Source organism: Chironomus tepperi, unplaced genomic scaffold (assembly GCF_022539635.2).
Source record: "Chironomus tepperi strain 1889 unplaced genomic scaffold, CSIRO-AGI_Ctep_v1 contig_309, whole genome shotgun sequence".
NCBI classification, from domain to species: Eukaryota; Metazoa; Arthropoda; class Insecta; order Diptera; family Chironomidae; genus Chironomus; species Chironomus tepperi.
In genome coordinates, this window is record NW_027226431.1 from 79268 (window position 1) to 99262 (window position 19995).

General features: G+C 32.6%; 1 protein-coding gene across 1 annotated transcript in view; it reads left to right on the forward strand.

The window, feature by feature from the left end:
- The first annotated feature begins 18647 nt into the window (after window positions 1-18647).
- The window catches only part of mub (poly(rC)-binding protein mub), a 151122-nt gene continuing 149774 nt past the window's right edge, over window positions 18648-19995 (forward strand). Inside the window, exons 1-2 of the mRNA XM_070643367.1 lie at window positions 18648-18759; window positions 19066-19626. The gene's annotated coding sequence lies outside the window, so the exon portion shown is untranslated. The remainder of the gene's footprint in view (window positions 18760-19065; window positions 19627-19995) is intronic.

Genomic DNA, 19995 nt, shown 5'->3' on the forward strand with positions numbered 1-19995 from the left:
TGGATAAACATAGTTAAATGAAGAGACTCACACCAAACAGAAGTAATGCAGGAAATCCGGAAATCCCGTGTGGAGACATATTCTCCGTAAACATGACATTAAATCTTTTCCATTAAAAGAATGTTACAAATAATTTTAAGGAATTACATTTCTGTATCTCTATGCTTGCTTTTGGAACTGGATGAAGTTGGGATACGATGTTTGTGTAGCTTGTTGCAACTGGATTTTAGGTTTAAATTACATTATGGGATTCATAAATAATTATACGACTTTAAATGACTTTATGAAGCTTGCTTTGAAATCTCTGACTTGAAGTCATGTCAAGAACGTCCAGAGAAATAGCAATTGATCAAAAAGTCTGACCAAAGTATCAATACTCGAATTTTGTTCCTTAGTAAATAAATTCAGCTATTTAACGGAAATTAATTATTTGAATTTAAGCTATTCAGCAAAATTCAGCGCTTTAATTTCTGTTTATTTTGCTATTTTCTTGAATTAGCTTGATTCGATTCATTAATTCAATGCATATGTACTCTAAATGGACTATCCAAAGGAAAATATCACATTACTAAGCTGCAAATATTCAGAATCGAATGTTGAAAGGAGGAAATTCTTATTCTTCCTTCAAATTTTAGAAAATTTGCTGTTGTAGGGTTTTGAAATTCAAAAATTTACCGTTATCTTTAGTTTTGCTAACGACTTTTGTCTTAAAATAATCCTTAAGATTATCTTCAATCCCCAGCTCTTTATTTGTATGTCTAGCTGAAGCCTCTCAATCGTCCATTTCCCTAATCGCATCACTAAGATTCAAAAGTAAATTTACGAGTATTAAAATTATATAAAAGAGAAGTAATCCTAATGAGGAAAATTATGTGGATGCATAGTTAGACAAATGGGAATACGACAGAAACTAAAAAGGACTTTTTTATTCCTCTTTTCACAAAAATTACACATAAATGCAAAAAGTCATAGACGAAGAGGAAATTTAATACCCGCACAGTAAAAAAAGTGTTTCATATAATAAATTTTTATCCACTAAGAACTCATTTTTTATCCTTTTTATATCCTTCGTTTTGCATACAATATCATGATACTGTTATCCTTACTATTCACTACACAGATTGGTCACAGGAAGTGTTTTGTTTGTGATATGAGTGTTATAGGGGGGAGAATGGAGACGAACTGCTGGGAACAAAATGAGGAATAGGGGATGTGAAGGTTCGATTATTGCTGAATTAGCAATTTTTCAAGTGAAAATCGTGGAAAAATTGAAAATTTTCAACGGTCATTTGAAATTTTAAATTGAAATCCGTACAAATGTTACTGAAATTACAAAAACATTTATAAGGTTTTGAAATTTGAATTTCCAAAAGCAGTTGAAAATTTATCAAGATTTATGATTCTAAAATTCAAAATTTTTATGACCGTTAAAATTAATTTGAATTAAAATTCGATCAACTTTACCCCTAAAACCCCTAACCACAAAGTGGAATGTAATGCATATCAAAATGAGAGCTTTCTTGGTAAATATTATGTATGACAAGACTGTAATTAAATTACAAAACAGATTTATTACAAAAAAAAAAAACAAGAGAGATGAGAGAAGGGAAGAAGCATAATCCTTTTCAGTCAGAACTGTGATTTCGTATGCGGAGCACATGAAATGGAACAGAGTGATCCCAAGAACACAATAAATTAGAATTAAACCTTGGCACCATGGAAAAAAAAACATAATGATTTTTTAATGAACATGAATCTCAATTTTTTTCCTTTTTTTTATATTCATCCATGTAGCAACTGCACTCTTCATGTCTATCTCAATATACACACTCACATCTCACATCTACACATGAAGGTAGGGATGGATGATATGGAAATTATACACGAATGTGAACAAGCTGGCATGTGTACGATGGAGGACCCTCATGGTTGCCGTCATAATCGCTTTGTATATATTTTGCAATAACAACATACTTTTGGTGGGTTTTAAAATGCAGTATAGATGCTATTGTCTACATTTTGTCTGTCTGTATGTCAGGCTGCGTGCTGACAAATCGTTCAGTTCAAGAATGGATCTGACTAAGAAAACAGATCTTTCAAATATTTTTTGACCGTTATTTTGAACCGCAAACATTCTTCATTGTAATTTTCAAATGTTCTTTGACCGTTATTTTTCAAATATTTTTTGTTCGTTATTTTGAACCGCAAACATTCTTCGTTGTAATTTTTAAATATTATATGACCGTTATTTTTCAAATAAATTTTGACAGTTATTTTTCAAATATTTTTTAATCGTTATTTTTCAACTAATCTTCATTTTCAGCTTCTTAACTATTTTCAGCAAATGCGCCATTGTTAATCCCATGTGCCCACATGTCTGCACCAGTTTTTTTCATTTCCATACCGCAAAGTACGCGAAATGTATATCCACAGAGGGGGAGAAAAAAAAATAAGCGTGAAAAAGAGTCGAAAAGGAACAAAGGGAAATGACTAAAAATCATCCGACTACGACCTCTGGTATATTCACAGAAGGGGAGAAAAAAAAATAAGCGTGAAAAAGAGTCGAAAAGGAACAAAGGGAAATGAGAGTAAGAGGATGAAAATCAATTTTGAGTAGGCATTGTAAATGTTGCGAAGCTGTAAGCAATTTTTTTTTACTCTACCGTCGCGTCTCTCATACTAAGCTGACTGTTGGATATGAAAAATATGCTGTAATTTAGTTTTTGCAGATTTTTATGCTCTGTGTATGCATTTTTATTTCTGATGGAATGTTCACAGTTTTTTAGTAAACTAATTGACCTCAATGTTCGGTAGTTAATTGATCTAATGAATCAAATTTATGGTGCATGCTATTGCACTGAAATGTGTAGCATGGTGGGAGACTATTCGTCATATTTGGTGAAAGCTGTAGTTAGATTAAAAATTTGGTGTGCTACATAAGGTGGTAGATTTATGATTTTTCAGAGAATAATACTCATGGGTGAAGCCTGTGATATACATTTTTAAAAATAGGCTGAAATTCGCAAAATTTTACTCTGAAAAAGTGCTGAAGATTTATTTTTGGAATCGTGACTTCTTTGATGACTTGTCTTTTCTTGTTTCGTAACTCATTTGAATGAAATTGCGAATTCTTTGAAAAAAGGAAACTCAATTTTCGTGGAATTTTTTTTACATTCTGACTTCCATTTTCATAGAAACCATTAAATACAGTTTATTATGATGTTTTAATGGAATAATGGTATTAATTTTGATTTTTAAATCGGTTTTAAAAGAAAAATTGACTTAACGGAATTTTTGAATTTGAAATGTAACGGAAGTTCAAAGTTTAAAATTAAGATTCAAATCAAAGATCAAAAATTTTTAGTTTATTGTTTTGGCGGTAAAATTTTTGTTGTGAATTTTATTTTAGTTTAATCAGTCAAGCAGTATAGATCTGAAGATCTGGGGAAATAAAATCAATTAATAAAAGCGTGTGCAAGTAAAACGAGAGATCAAATTGTATTTTAAGAGCAGGTATTTATCAATTCTGAGAGATTCTTTATTAGATTAACGAATAATCAACCTGAATCAGCAAAAAATCCAAATCGTGTTGACATAAAAGAAATAAAACATAAGCAAGCTTAATCTGCAAAGCATTCTCTGGATCTAAGTATGAATAAATCACGTCCTAACAGGAAAAAATGGTAATCCTTAATATCAGTTTTGAAACAAACTTTCCACAATCTTTAAATTAAAGCAGATTTCAAAGGAAAATTCTCACGAAAATCTTTATTATCAATTTCCATTTCCAACTTTATTTTTATCTGCCTATAAACCGGCAACATGCTGTGTTTGTGGTTTTTGAGGCTAAAAGACAATGGTTACTACAAACAAATTTGATTGTTGCTACCTGGAATTTTAATTAAAAACAATAGGATTAAGCATATTGTATAAAGTGAGATTCTAATTGACTGCTGGCAACAAAGATATACAACATTATTTACTGCTGTCTAATTGATTTGTTGAATATTTATGAATGCTCTTAAGCGTATCATAATTATTGAATGCGATTGTAAGACGATAGAAAATAATCTATGATAAAAACAAAAGGTTGAATGTAAAGATTTTATCGTTATTAATTTCAACATAATCCTTATCCTTTCCGACAGTATGTACTTCAATGTACAAAAATTCTTTATGATACGAAAAATTTTTTCTCCTCAATTAGTGAAAAAAGGAAGGAAAAATCTGTGTTACTAGAAAAATAATGTTGTTCTAACTGTTCTCATTATTATTAGTATTATTTTACCTTTACAAATTATAGAAGCATAGAGGTACGGCGACGAAACCTTAATTAAATCTTTAACAAATGTTGTATGATGAAAAATTTTCTTCCTTTCTCTACTTTACATTCCATCACACTGCCTACCGTTAAAATTTTTCATATTTTTATTTTAAGCTTGTTTTTGGGAGTTAGTTGGGGTTGTTCATATCACTTTGGGTGGTTGGATGACCTTGGAAGTAGTTTTATATAGATGTTGGAGAGATAATTTGAAATAACTAAGTGGATATTCATAGATATATGGAAGGCTTGTTGACCAATATCCTGAACCAGGACCTAAAATTGAGCTGATGCTGGATTTCATCTTGTTATCTTAAGTAAATAAGGATTTGCAGAATTCCTATATTAACTGGACTAAGATGTTTAAAACCCTTAGCTATTCAGATCATTGAGATCCAGAGCTGCGTTTGGGGTATGTAAGGGTGCGTCAGACATCAGCACTCAGTAGACCGACGTGGAACAGGAACCACTCCTTTGATGACATTACTGCCTGTAGGCTGCAAAGGGAAATCAGTCACTACATTTGATTGGAAAAAGGACTAATGAAAGGATTCTCATGTCGAGTTTCGAACCCATGACCGCAGGGAGGTATTGAAATAATGTAGTACCGAAGTCCTAAACCATTCCACCACCGAGTCACCTCGATACACAATATACTCAATCATTAATTGAATTATTTGAATATTCCTCATCAGTTTATTGAAAATTTACGCATTATTTAGTAAGCTAAATTCATGAAATATCGATCCTTAAATGGAGTTATAATGATTTATTCAAAATGAAAACAATAGACAGTCTAGACTTGATAAACGAGTTAATTCAAACGAAAAATAGCTAATTATTTTAAATTATATGTCCCCTATACCTGACTGTTTAATGAAAATCAATGAAAAATGCGCCGACTAAATTCCTCCTTAAAATTTAAGGAATTTTAACAACAAAATAAAAAACTTCACGCTCCCCTCTGCGTATATGTGTATGTATTCATGCCTTGGAGGATTAATGTCTCGTTTTTCTGTCTTTAGACTCCTACTATGAAAGAAAGTTAATTAAAAATTGTAATCATTAATCCTCACCCACCGACACAACTCACACACACACACATAAAAAATATTCACTCCATCTCATTCACATCCAAAAAAAACCGACAGAATTATTAATGTTTAAAGCTGTAATCCTTCTGTTGCCACCGCACATTTGCCTATCTTCCTTTTTTACATTTCACTCCATCCATAAACCGTTAGTTCCTTTATTATGAAGCTCGCTAATTTTTGTTGTACCAAAAATTTACAGCAATTTACAAGAACGACCTACGATCTGCAATTATTGTTATTATTATTAGAATTGCTGGGACGAAGAAGCTACTTATGTCTCTTCTGTAAAGCACCAAAAGTGTTTTTCCTTTTAAATTGCCATCGATTGCTGAAAAATTCAACAATTGACCGTAGACAATATATAAAAGATGTAGCATAAGAGACGTCCTTAGACGTTAGACATGACATTATTCTTACAGATGTTTTTACACTGTAAACCATTAAAAAATTACACAACACTGAGTGTCATTGTCGATAACAAGGACTGAACATTATTATGACATGAGAAAATTTGCAGAACTAAACTGTTGTATGCTTTCACATCTACATCCATAGTCACATATACACATAATAATTTAGACCCCAACCATATACCGTTCATATTGTAATCAATCTTTGGTGCTTTTGTTGACATAACTTGATGTATGTGTTATGCAAGTGTATTTGTGTTTTACTTAATGCTTGCTTCCTTCTTTTTTTCCATTCCGTGTAATCCGTAATTGAGAGAAAAATTATGATAAAAATCATAGGAATGTAAGCGTTACAGAGACTGTAAAGTATGTGGCATATACATTATTAATATGAACATGAGGATGGTGATGGTGAATGGGGAAGGGGAAGTGAAAATAAAAGTGTTGTTGCGTGATCATAGCCAATTAATATTAAAGCAACCAGAAATAAATGAAAATAAAAATTCATCAGAAATTAGAAAAAAAATTATCTGGTGCTGTATTTGTGGATGTAATTTTGAGGTAAAATTTATTTCATTGTTTCTTTTTTGACGTGGTCAATCGAGGATTTATGGACTTAGATGGTGGATTATCTATTCAAGAAGAAGTATTAATTTTTTTCGGGGCTGATTCTCATGCTTGATTACAATTCTAAGAAGCAATAATAATGAGCAGTTAACTCAAATGGGTCAGTTGCTGTTCATTTATTATGGAACGCAACAAAAAACGAATTATTGGGTACCGTCCAAAATTATAATTGTGCTTTTTTCCCAAACTGCAAACCGTGTTCGCTAGAGTGTCACTAAGTTGCCGTATCAACGATAAGACGCGAAATTGCTATGACAGCACCGTGACAACTGATTTCGACTAATTTTCCGACGAAAAATAAGGTTCGACGATCACACTAGAATGACACAAATGAAGAATATTACACTACGACGCAGTAAAGGTCTCGCCAAAATTACTTTTCAATAACCTAATAAAAACCGCTTCCATTAGACAGTCTTATGGATATCACACAAAGGACTAGCATCCACTTGATCACAAAAATTGTTTCTTAATTAAGATATTGCTAACCCTGGTCTCCAAAATGACTCCTTGTTGAAGCTCTTGTTAAAGCTCTCTTGATACGTCACTAGCCCGATCAGCAAACTGTTTTTATGGCATCCAATTGTCAATTAACATGATAGTTGCTCCTTGAACGGCATATGGATACCCTCAGGTCTCATTTTGTATCTCTTTTGCTAAGTCATTAACCATCACCCTAATACAGTCGTTAAAAAACTTTTGATTTTTCACGGCACTTCGTGGAGGTAAGCCTCGATTGCAACTGTACTAGTGCACGACATGTAGGTTCCCCACAACTGTACTTATCGATAAAACCAAAACCACAGCTTTATAAGAATAAACCTAAACATTATAAAGAAATTGTACGGTTATTACCTTTGATGTGTGCCTGTAAAATTGCCTGTTTTGCAACTCTGACCCAAACTCAATTCTTATTTTTTTAATATTTCCGTTTCAATGCTCAACTCCCCCAAACAATCCCCAATACATATTTTCCTCACACTTTTTTATTGTAGTTTCAATTGAATGTTTTTTTTTCCTACGCCTGGCATTTAATTGAGCTCATGTGTATGTTGTATTAATATTAATAACGGAATTATAAATAATCAACTAAGCGAAGCCTATCAAAACAGACAGAAACGATGGAAAAGAATATGGCTGGAAGGCATAAGGAAGAGAAAAAAAAAGAATAAAGAATAATCTTTAAAGCGTCATCATCATCTCCATTATTTCATATGAAATGGAACGAAACAGGTGGTACAAGTTTAGTAGCAATAATTCACCCATTTAAACTACCCCAGCTTCCGTTCTTTTGCGGCACTGATGGCTTTAAATGACTTCAGATTTTCTTGACTCGGTTGCGCTTATGGGAAACTTTATCATGAACTTTTTTTTTTGTTATAAATAGCTAAGTATTTCCTAATTTTAAAGGATTTTTATTGCTTCATTAAGTTTAACAAAGGAAAAAGTTTCTCTCATTTTTCAGATCAGCAAACAGCAGCGATTTTTCCCTCCTCTCACTCACTCACTTTTATATTTTCATTAAAAATGGAAAGGCAGAATTTTTCATTACATTGTAAAATTGCATAAATTGCCTCTTCATTCATTGTTAGGATGTCGGTTGTATCAAGAGATAAAATGCCTTATATCAGCATATTTTTCATTACATATACATACATATATGTAACATGGATACATGGAATATGATGTGAAGTAGTAGCAACATAAGCTTATGAGATGAATTGAATAAGAGGAGAGCGACAATAAATAATAATATTACAGTTCAGCTATTGCTTTAACAAAAAAAAGTCAAACTTTTTATTTTTTTCACTAGCTCTACTCATCCTCGACACAATGGTGAATATGTGCTGCCTTTTTTGAGGTGTTTTTATGAAAGGGATAAGCAGTAATGTCCACACTTCGTCTATCTCAATGATATTGAATGTAAAATTGTTAGGGTTTGTGAATTTTGGTCGAATTTGAGGTTGATGATGAAATGATCCAAATTGATGAAGATTCAAATGATGATCAATTTTGACAGTTTAGTTTACATTCTGGTAAAGTCGAAAATTGACATTTTTTGATTTGTTCTAGAGGAGTTTGACTAGAGTCGACTATGTTTTCTCTAAATCCCGGGATTTTTTGGGGTCAGGAAATCCCAAAGAATCCCGATCCCGATAGTGAGAAAGCTTAGAGTCAACTTGGATCAGTCATCATTGAAACCTTTTGAATAATTTAGTGTACCTGTTGAGCAATCGTTATATACCTGCTAATGCATTATTGCAGTACTTATCATTGTTTTTGGTGTCCATAACCAGGTATAAAGAATTTTTGATAGGGGCAACATTGTATTTGATACTTATAACTGGCAAATGGTAGTCAGCGATAGAGTCAGTTTTAGGAGTTGTTAAAGAGATGCCATGGTTCACAATTGTTCACTTGATGAATCCTCAACAGGCTTGAAGCCTGCGCGAGTTTGATTTGAGGGCGGATCGCTCAGTATCTGTCTCTTGGAAAGTGTTACGTCAACCTGACACCGGATGTTTTGCTATTTTCATGGTATGTGCTTTTCAGGCTAATTAAAGCATATATGTGCCCTTTAGGGATATGTCTAGCAAAATTTATCATTGATTTCAATAAATATTCCGGTCGCAGTTTAAATTGCCAATACAAATATTTCTGAATCTACTTATATTAAGACTAATTAAATTCTGGAACTAAAGACCAGCTCAAATACTTGAAGTACAGCGAAAACGACGTTTCAATATACGAATTAAGATATTTCATTCCAAATAAATATCTGCGCTTTCATCCCACAAAATTCAATGACAAATTTTAACCACATACCCTATAATAAATGACTATGAGTATATGTGTGGATGTGTTTAGATTGAAATTGAAAAATACAAAAGGCTTCGAAAGAGATCAGAATAAGCAATATATATGTACACATATATATTCGAAGCCTTTTTTCTGCATTGTGTATTGAAAATATTGAAGCCCATTGTTTGAAATTAATTAAAATTGATTTTCATTGCGCGAGCAGAAATTGTATTTGCTGTCAAATGAAGTTTGAGACAAAAACAACACACACAACAAAAAAAAATTGTACATTTGAAATGGAAATAAATGAATGAAATATAAGAATTAATGCTGGAAGGATGAGAAACTGTGTCATGTACAGTCAAGTGTTAAAATGTAATCTAAAAACTTTTCTAATTGATTTGAGGCAAAAATGAAACGTACGAAGGCGAAACGGGAAAGGAGAAAAAAAAAGATTGCAAGAAACTTTCACATCCAAACTAATTTATAAAGTGCCGAAGAAAAGTTTCTCATTTCACACTGAATCTTTACAAACTGCAAAAAAAACTCTGACTTGATGCATAAGCAACGTGAATTAATTTTCACATGAAAAATTATTTTTGCTATCCCTTCTTACATTCCTTACATACATGATGATGATTCCGAGCTATCCATTTCCAGATTGCAGCACGTCTCATACGGTAACTGATGATATTTGATATACCATGGATATAATTTGATAAGGGGATTCGGCTGTGCTACCTTGAAATTGAGTTATGATGATACACATGCATGATACTATTAGGAAAATTATCGTGAGCTTAAATATTTTGACTGAGGGATGTTATAAATCGGCTGTTCTTTGTGTATGGAATGTTTTGTTTGATTTTTATGGATCATGTTTATCATCACTGCGATTTATGAGCTTTGAACATTTAGAATGAGGCTCATATTGTAGAATCAGCTTGTATAAAGTCTAATTAGGTTTGTGAAGTTCAAATTGGACTCTGTATGACTGAATGTGACTTTTTGTGGTCGAATAAGACTCATTGGAAACAAGTGAGACTCTGAAGAGTCTAATAAGAATCTTAAGAACCGAATGAGACTTACTAAAGTCGAATTAAGCTCAATAGAATTGAATTAGGCTCTCTTGAGCCGAATGAGACTTACTAAGATCGAATTAAGCTCAAATGGATTGAACTAGGCTCTCTAGGGTCGTGTAATACTTTTCAGAACCGAAAGAGGATCTCCAAGTTTGAATCAAGCCATTCAGAATCAAATGAGACTCTTTGAGATCAAGCATAACTCTCAAGAGTCGAATAAGATTCTCTAGAGTCGAGTAAGACTCTCTAGAACTGAATCTGACTATCTGAGATCAAGCAAGACCTTCTAGAGTCGAATGACAATCTCTAGAGGTATATAAGAACCTTAACAGTAACCTTGAACAATCTAAAGCAGCAACCACTCAAACTCAACCTCCAAAAGCCAGCTTCTCGGGCATTTCCATAAATGTAAATGTATCATATAAAACAATACATATAAGGATGCCTTTTGTAACATTTATGAACTCAAAAATGCATACAACCATTCATTTAACAACTCATATTTGCAGCAAAAATGTTTTTTTGGGATACAATAGTTTTATCATTCACTGTCATAAGCGACATGATGAAGCTTATACTGAAATTTATACATGGATGATGCAGGTAGCAATTAAATTGAAAATATTATAGTTGAAATTTATACTCAATTGACTCAAAGTTCACTTGAGTTGAATTAAACAAGATTCGTGAAAGTCATTTAGAGGAAATTTAGATAAAACATATTTTGAGAACATGTCATAACCTAAGCATTTTTAAGTATTCAATTGTATTTAATAATACTCATTATGACTTTATAAGGATTGAAATTATTATACTAATTAAAATGAGAAACATTTAAATGTTTACATAGAAAGCAAATGCTAATTCAACATTTTGAGGAAATTTTTTGAAAACAATTTGTCATTATGAGTTTGCAATGACAACAGTTTTGTGTTTGTATAAGCTGTATATAATGAGGAGAAGTACATGATCGTATTACTCTGTTTTATCAATAGGCTAATTTGGTAGCTCAATAATTATGATTTTTTGCGAATGTGAATGCTTTGAAAATGTTGAAATTGTGACTTTAATGTTACCTTCCATGTTGCTAATATTTAGGCTCCAGATGGTAGCGGCTTCCGTTTGATTAAAAGGTGTTAATAAATTTCAGATTTTGGAGTCGACTCGAATTTTGCATTGGAAAGTCAACTACATTGCATATAATGTTCGAGTCAATTTTAAGCTTTGTTAAAGAGCTTTAAAATCATTTGAGTTGCTCGGGATTAATAATATTGAATTGAATACTAACTTTAAGCTTATTTTCCAATTTTAGCTTTTGAATATGTCTATCAAATGCCTATAAATGCAGTTAAAGCTGCTCTTGTCACTCATTTTCCAACTACTCATCTTCAATAATTTCATCCTTATCTTCAATACATCCTCAAGTTCAACTAACATCAGTTGATACTTTCATGAATACTTTAAGTTTTCTTTTCTCTGTATTGTTGAGAAAATGTCAACTGTCATTTAATTTTCAAATTATATTTGCAACTACATTTAGTTGATTTTCCCCTTTTATAGTTGTTGACCCCTTCATGTAAATATTTAGTTTGTTTTCTAACTTCAAATAATAAACATCATTTTTAGTTAAAACTGTGAGAAAGTTCTTTAATTTCTCCCATGACTAGCTGTACAGATCATCTGTGATCCAATGTCTAAAACTGACTCTATCGCTGGCTATCGTTTGACAAGAAAATTCTTTAATTATACTTATTTGTAAATGAACATTGTTGATTTACACTTTTCAACATGTATGAATTGTATCTATAGACTATAGACTAGTAGACAACTGTCAATAAAGTCTCAAATATCATTGAATTCCCAGAAACTAATGACACATTAAAATTGACTCTACAATTTTTATAATTAGTAAAATTTCTCAACCATGCATCAGACTTCAATGCAAACATAGTTCATATCTCGCTCATAGAACCATCATTCGAAATTTCACATCGATATGTTTGCAGTATCCAATTCGACTGCTTGTACAGAAAGTTTGTGCATTTAATTAATGATATGTTTGCATTGAATCATGTCAAATTCTCATCGTTTAATTTCAGAATTTATTTTTCTATTTTTCATTCATTAGCTGCAAATGATGTTGCACTATACAGTATGTTGAGCAGTTGAGTTCATTTTCATTATAAATCTATGCATGATGATATGTTGACTTCACAAATTTTGAATAGAATAAAAATTGTGAAGAGAATTGAACTTTTTTTTTTTCGGTACGGAAGCATGAGCATGTTTGCATACATTTCCAAAAATTTTTAATATTTTTTTTTTTTTGCTTCCTTTATTTAATTTTGAGTCAATTTTGTTGAATATGAAAAATGCTTGTCATCTGAGAACGTTTATTGGATATATTCAATTTGTTTTATCATAAACCAAAGTATACTGGAATTGCATGTGTATGTAGATTATTACATATCTAAAGCATATTTCGAATAAAAAAGGCTCTTAAGGATTTTTTTGAAGACTTCTTTTCAACATATATTATGGAAATTTTTGATATACTCCACAAAAATCCATAGGTACTTAGGGATTGTTTGGCAGTGATGTCATTTGAGAAATGAGATTTTATGGATCCTTACTATTTTTGTCACAAAGTTCTCATTACTCCTGGAGCGACACAAATGAAGAAAGCTCCGCATAGCCTCTTTTATTAACCTCAAATTGAAGCCGTTGGTTCTTGCCAGCCATATGGACGCCTAACGAAGCTGGCTATCATTTCTTTCTTCTTTTCGCTGTCCGTACAGATCAAGTGTGATCCATGGCATCCCTCAGTTGACGCCTCAAGCTGGATCTATCACTGACTACCGCTTGCCTATTACCAATTCCAAGGCTTTCATTTGGTATTGATAAAAGAGCCCTCAAAGCTCTGTGGTGGAGCTTCCATCATTTATGTTACTCGGGCACACCCCGCATTACTCTATAAGCCCCCTATCCACATCCTACCCTCACCCTATCTCATGACTAAAACTTGGACGTCATTAATAATCGACTACTTATAAAATTCAATCTCAAACTGTGATATACGATGATAAAAAAAAATGTTTTAAATCAACCCTTCACAGCACGAAAGGAGAAGAATATTCAGTTGATAACTAAATTTTTATTTTGTTCCGCATCATGATCAATATTTCTTGTTAGAACGACTAGAAAAACTTTGTTTGTGTTGTTCTTAATTTTCATCATTCATCATATTTCCCTCATAGCATTCTGTATGAATTATTATCGTTAATTTTCACATCTCCGAGGCTCTGTTAATTAGAGCTTATCACAGATTTTCCGGGTCTTTGGGACTTTGTATGAAAATTATATCGTATATTCTCTATAATTTTTTTGGGAACATCCGTAGTTTTATTTTTGGTAGAAGAATTTTTAGTTCTTATATTAAGCTTTTGTGCTGCTCTTATGTGGTGATTGAAGACTATGTTGAATTAATTTAGTGACCAGTAAGTCTAGCAAACAGCAAAAAACTTGTCTTCCACTTACCTTAAACTGGTTACTTATGTGGCCAACATGCTGTTAAGATGATCTTGCAACATGATGTTCCATTGACCATTCGTTGTCTGTGTTCGCTTATATTGGGTCGTTTTTGTTAATTTAGTCTTATTATCCTCTTGTTGAACAGTTTAGATTCGAATATAGCCGGCTGTAAACTAACTTTACCTAGCCTGTTTGTAGGGCTACCACCCTACAATCCTGAGGAGTTTGAATAGGCTTTTAATCAACTCTTTATAATACTAAGTCCTGCAAAGCTTAGGTCACCAATGGTATTCATAGCAGGCTGTACCACTAGAAAGTGAAGCATTTGACATTTGGTCAGCAACCAAGTCAGATTGACAGCCTCCCCAACTCCTCAAGACTGATTAATAGCTGCAAAATGATTGACCACAAGACTTGAAATCATTGTAAAGTTCTTCATCTCTAGAGAACTCGGTTAAACCAAAGAGACCATAAAAGTCATCAAGAACATCAGACAAACTGATTCTTTATCACAACCAATTCACTTCCATGAAGAACATCTCGATAAAAATTATCTTTTTTTTTTGTATTTCTTTTTATTCCTTCATGCTTATGAAAATTTACTTAAGAGATGCCTTTGAAATATTTCATGGTGAATTCCAATTTTCTATTGATTTCTGCTTTGTGCTCTCAACCGAAATCAAATTATTTATCTATATAGATATAACATGTATATTTTGTACATTAAGGATCCTATGTTTCACATTCAAAAGCGGGGTAAAGAAGAAAAAGAAAAAAAAAAAATTGATGCTTTAAAGCTAACGGAGCATGAGAAATGTTTCATGGGTGAAATGTCTACCGGGTTTGATTTGATTCCAATAATTTATATCGAGTACTATAAAACATTCCGAATTGCCATGATTATTTTCAACAGACGAAGGAGAAGAAAATGAAACTTTACTGTTGTTAGTTGCCTGTTGAAGGGAAAAACACATATCTATTTTTTTTTCGAATATGTATACACGTTAGGGGGTCATTTGAATGTTATGGGATGCTGTGAATGACCAGGCATCATTCAGTTACATGCAAAATGTCTTATAAAACCGGATAAAATCTATGACTAACCAGTGAGGTGCAATGAAATCGCTGTGGGTTCGACTGTGTCGCAGCGATGAAGTTAAGACGTTGATGTACCCTGGCGGGACCATGACGGGTGTTTATGGACACTTATGTATGCAAAAGCAGAATAATTCCATTCCCAGAATAATCTTGAATTCAATTTACTTACTGGGATCAATTTTAGCAGCACAAGTTTTGGCGGGACCAACGGGTGTTTATGAACAATTATGCATTTAAGCATTCCGTCCGAGTAAAATCTTGAATTCGTTCCCTTGAAGCATTCCGTCCATACCCTTTGAAGCATTCCGTCCGTACCCTTTGTAGTGCTGTTTAGGGCAAGTTAAGGGCAATTACTGCATACTTAGTAGATTGCAAGAGATCGCGAGGAAGATCGAAGAATTTCTGGATTGGATGTGTTGAAAAGGACGCTAGAGTCCTTAATATCCCGAACTGGCAGAAGGTTTCGAAGGATAGAGCTGTCTTTAGACATTCCCTATGAGCGGCAATGGGCTTTCATGCGCTCCAGTAATGGAAGTAAGTAAGTAAGGAAAATTTAGTCAATTTTTCCCAAAAATTCCTACAAAATTCGTTCCAAATTGCAGCACGGTACGGCTACTACATGCTAACGGTTACTCAATACCCAAACAACTCCCCTCATTTCTACCTTCATCGTAACATTTTCACAAACATAATTTATGTTCTGTGATTCAATATATAAATATTGAGTGTCTCCTTCACATCTCCTTTTCGTGTTCATTTTTCTCTCATGTCTCTTGTGTTCCTGGTTGCCACACTGATTTTTCAGTACTTTGTCTTTGGCTGGAACCCGAGAAAAGAGAAGAGTAGAAGTAAAGGGATGAAGAGTATTATAAGAAATGGCAGAATCATAGGTGCAAGACATGAATAAATAAAAATATTTACTGAATTTATATACATTATGCTTTTATCCTTCTGTTTCCATCTCTTTCTCTCATTTTGTTCATAAAAAATGCATTACGTAATTTATTTTCCAGGTGAACTTTACTTCACGTCGTTCTACTGACTTTTAACTGTGAACTTTTCTTTCTATTGCCTTCTTCGTCATCCAAATACCTTCATTTTCTTCTCTCGTTCCTTTTATGCTTTTAGTCCGTAAATAAAATAAAAAAATGTAGGAATAGAAAGAACAAAATTTGTGTACACATTATGATTCTCTTTTCCATTCACGTGGATGTAATTTTGAAAATAATATAAAGTCAGGATCTGCGTCTATAAAAATTGAATTTCTGAATGTCGCGCATGATTGCGGTGAGTTTTTTCGACTGAATAAAAATTTTTACGTTTCAAATGAATGATTTACCTGTTTATTTACTTTCTTTTGATAAACTTTCATTCGTGTCGGCGGTTTGTCTTGATTAATTGAATTTGGAGCGATTATGCGATTTTTAAAAAGGAATTCTTTGAAAATTAGAAATTTAAATTCTTTTCAAAAGCTTATGTTGGAATTAATGAAGTATGAAAATACATTGGCTGCTTTGATCGATGAGATACATGACTGAGCTAGAGCGTTGTTTGGGTTGTAAACGCTGATTGTAAATGGGAATAGCAAGGTTCCATATTTAGATGAATTAGATTCCCTCAATGAGCATAAGTCGGTTGATCGATCAAAAATTCGACCCCAGACCGACATGACTATGACTTCAATGGAAATCCGAGTGGTGGATTCGGTTTGATTCCGGCACCATTGCAGAGTCACGCCAAACTGGTGCCTGATTTTGATTCTATTAAGCGAATTATACTACTTATTAGGGTCCATTTTATTAATATGCTGCCTAAAGCCTCCCAAAAGCATTTAAATCACAGTAATATCCTATTCTAACGCATGAACATGATCATCCTAGTAAGAAACGAAGAGAACAAGTTGGAAATTGATCATGACATTGGTCGACTTCTTAGGTCGTGAGATAATCTCTTGCGTCTGTCTAGTCTGAATCTGCATCCGAAGCTTGAACTTAAAAATATCTCAGATTTATTCATCTTTTACCTAAAAATATCCAACCAGACTTTAAATTCTATTTATAAATTGTGTCTAGAGAATACTTTGATAAAGTGGATGTAGAGATCCTTCGAAGTTAATCATGAAAAACAAAAGAATTTAAAGCTGCAGCATGTAGGAGTATCAACAGATAATCCACATCATGATAACTTTCATGACAATTACAGATAATTTGAAGCTATTTCAAAACTAGAATTGAATTAAATGGATGCAGTAGTTTGTTGGAATTTGATTCCTGTCTTGGCTTTTCAATGGTATATCATCGAGAGTGAAAACTGCCTACTGCTCATCATTGGGAGTGCAGTAGTAAGAGGGGAAAATTATGATATATAAGGACATATTGGCGATAGCTCAGTGGTGAGCATAGCAACCACAATAGGACGTGGGTTCGAGTCCCATCCTTGCATTAGGAGCATGCATCTGGAAATCGTAAGACTTGGGTTAAATTCCATCGTTGTAGTAGGGGAGACTGAAAATAGAAATCGTAATCGACATGTGTTCGTTTCCCCACTCGATATCCGTTATTCAGAATTACAATTTCTCTGTCAGATCAACATAGTTTGGGACTAGATGCGTCGCAAAAATCCCTTTAAATTCAAAAAATTCCAACTTAAGGAGCTCTTATAAGCTTAAAAGAAGAATATTTTTCATCAAAATATTTCCTCCCTCTCCGAAACAAGAGAAAGGAAAAAAATAGAAGAAATCGCAAAAAAGGAAAAACCAAAAGATATGAGGAAATGGAAAATAAAAGTAGCAGAATCGATGAAGAAGAAAATTATGAGAAAATTCAATTTTTCTTTGAAGAAATTTTCATTTTTATTTCTCCTCTATAAATTTTAATCTATGTTATGGAAATATCAAACCAAAAACTTACTCTACTAACCGACATCTATCTACAAAACTTGTATATATATCTGTGTATGTGTATTTGTCTCAAAACCCAAATCATATTCATATTTGAAAATGAAAACGACATATTTCGCATTTGTAAAAACCACAAAAAGTCATTAAGAAATTTTCGGTTCCTCTTTCTATCACTTGCCATGTTCTTTGCCTTATGTCTCATCATCCCCCTCCCACCAATCCATATGTCTTGGTTACATCTCCCATAATTTTTTTGGCTCTCAAAGAACATCAAGAATGAAAATAAAATATTAATAAATAAAAACGAGAGAGAGTTTACATGCTGTAAAAATATATATGCCGAACATAAAGACAATAAAAGACATAAAAGAATTATATGTGATACACGCAGCATTGTGTGGAATGGAAGGGGGGAAAAAGCACTTGAAAGCGAAACAACAGAGTAAAGAAGTGAAGAAACAAAACGTCGAAAGGTTGTCATTAATTTCCGGTTTGTGTTTTGCTATATTTACATCATCCTTATGCTTTCTATCACGTGGAAGAAAATTACACCGAACATCGAGTCGCATTACTCGCACACATAGTCTATCCTTTTTCAATTAATGACGTCACATGCGCAAGAAATTCCACTCCGCAAGAGCATCCTCCGCAACAGTAAAGGTGAATATTTTTCATCTACATTCGGTTTCGGCATTTGTAAACGTCAGTCTTTAGGAGAGTTTTGATCAAATCGGGTGTTCTTATCAACCTTTTAACCGCTTTTTCATTATCAAATTTACCCAGCAGCCAGTACATTTACAAAAAAAATCATAAAAATAAATCATATTACAGCAACAAAAAAAAATTTAATTAATTTAAATCGAAGTTAATAAAATAAACGGAAGATTTTTTAAGGGTAATAAAGCATCGCATCTCATACACGAGAGAAATTAAGTACGGAAAAAGAGAGAGAGAAAGAGAGAGAGAGATTTAGTCACAACGGTCAAATAATATACATACATATATATTTTATTTTGACAAGCGACTATACGAGGATCATCAATTCAATTAATTTATTCACATATCCTTATTGAATATCTCTTGTTGCATATCCCAAATACACAACATATATACTGAGAAAAAATAATAATATTTATTTATTGTATTCGCGGTGATATAAATTTCGTATTGAAATTATATCCTTTTGCAAATATTATTAAAGAGGCTAATTGAAACGTCAGACTTGATCTGTTGTTCTTTTGGAAGATAATAAAGAGTATATCCGGCAATTTTTAACGTAAAGTGAAATAAAAGTGAATAAGAAAGGTTTTCAATCGATTTATAAAGAAAATTTCTTGACTAACAATATCATCATCAAATTGAAAACTTGTGAAGGATTCGAACAGCTCTCAGTGAATTAAATATTTATAAACTAAATGTGAACCCTCCTTTCCTTACACGCCAGTGTGTACTTTACTTACTTACAATTTTTTTGTGTGTGCGAACGGAGAACTTCAATATTCTACAGAATATATACACATTCATCTCTTGACTAACGACGACCTACTGTTGTATATTTTAGTGTTGTTGTTCAGTGCCAGTCAAAAAAAAGTTTCATTTGTGAACCCAAAAAAAGAAAATAAAAATATAAAAAAAATATATAAAAAAGGAAGGAAAAATTTTCTTCTTTTGTGAGCTTAAACGGACACTTTATTTGTACAAGAAAGAAGTAATATCCAATAAACGGGTTCCATATTCAATTCAAGAAGTTGGAAATATTGATGTAAGTATATTTAGCGATTACGTGTAATTAGGATCTAAGTAGAATGAAAGAAGAACAACAGAAATAGATACAAATGCATTATAAATTTATAAGACTTCTCCATCCAGTCTCATTCATTTTCGATTTTTTTATTTCAATAATTCATTTGACACGAAAGGCTTCGAAAGTAATTTAACATCGAAAATAAAGTAGAAAATAAATGAGAGAAATCGGAAGAAGAAGAAGAAACTCAAATTGATGGATTTAATTAAAGAACAAAAAAAAAATGTAGAGAAAAATGTCAATTTCATATTCTTACAGCTGTCGATCGAGGAATGCAGTGCATTAAATTTTAAAAATTAATTTTCCTCATTCCAATCTTTTCGATGC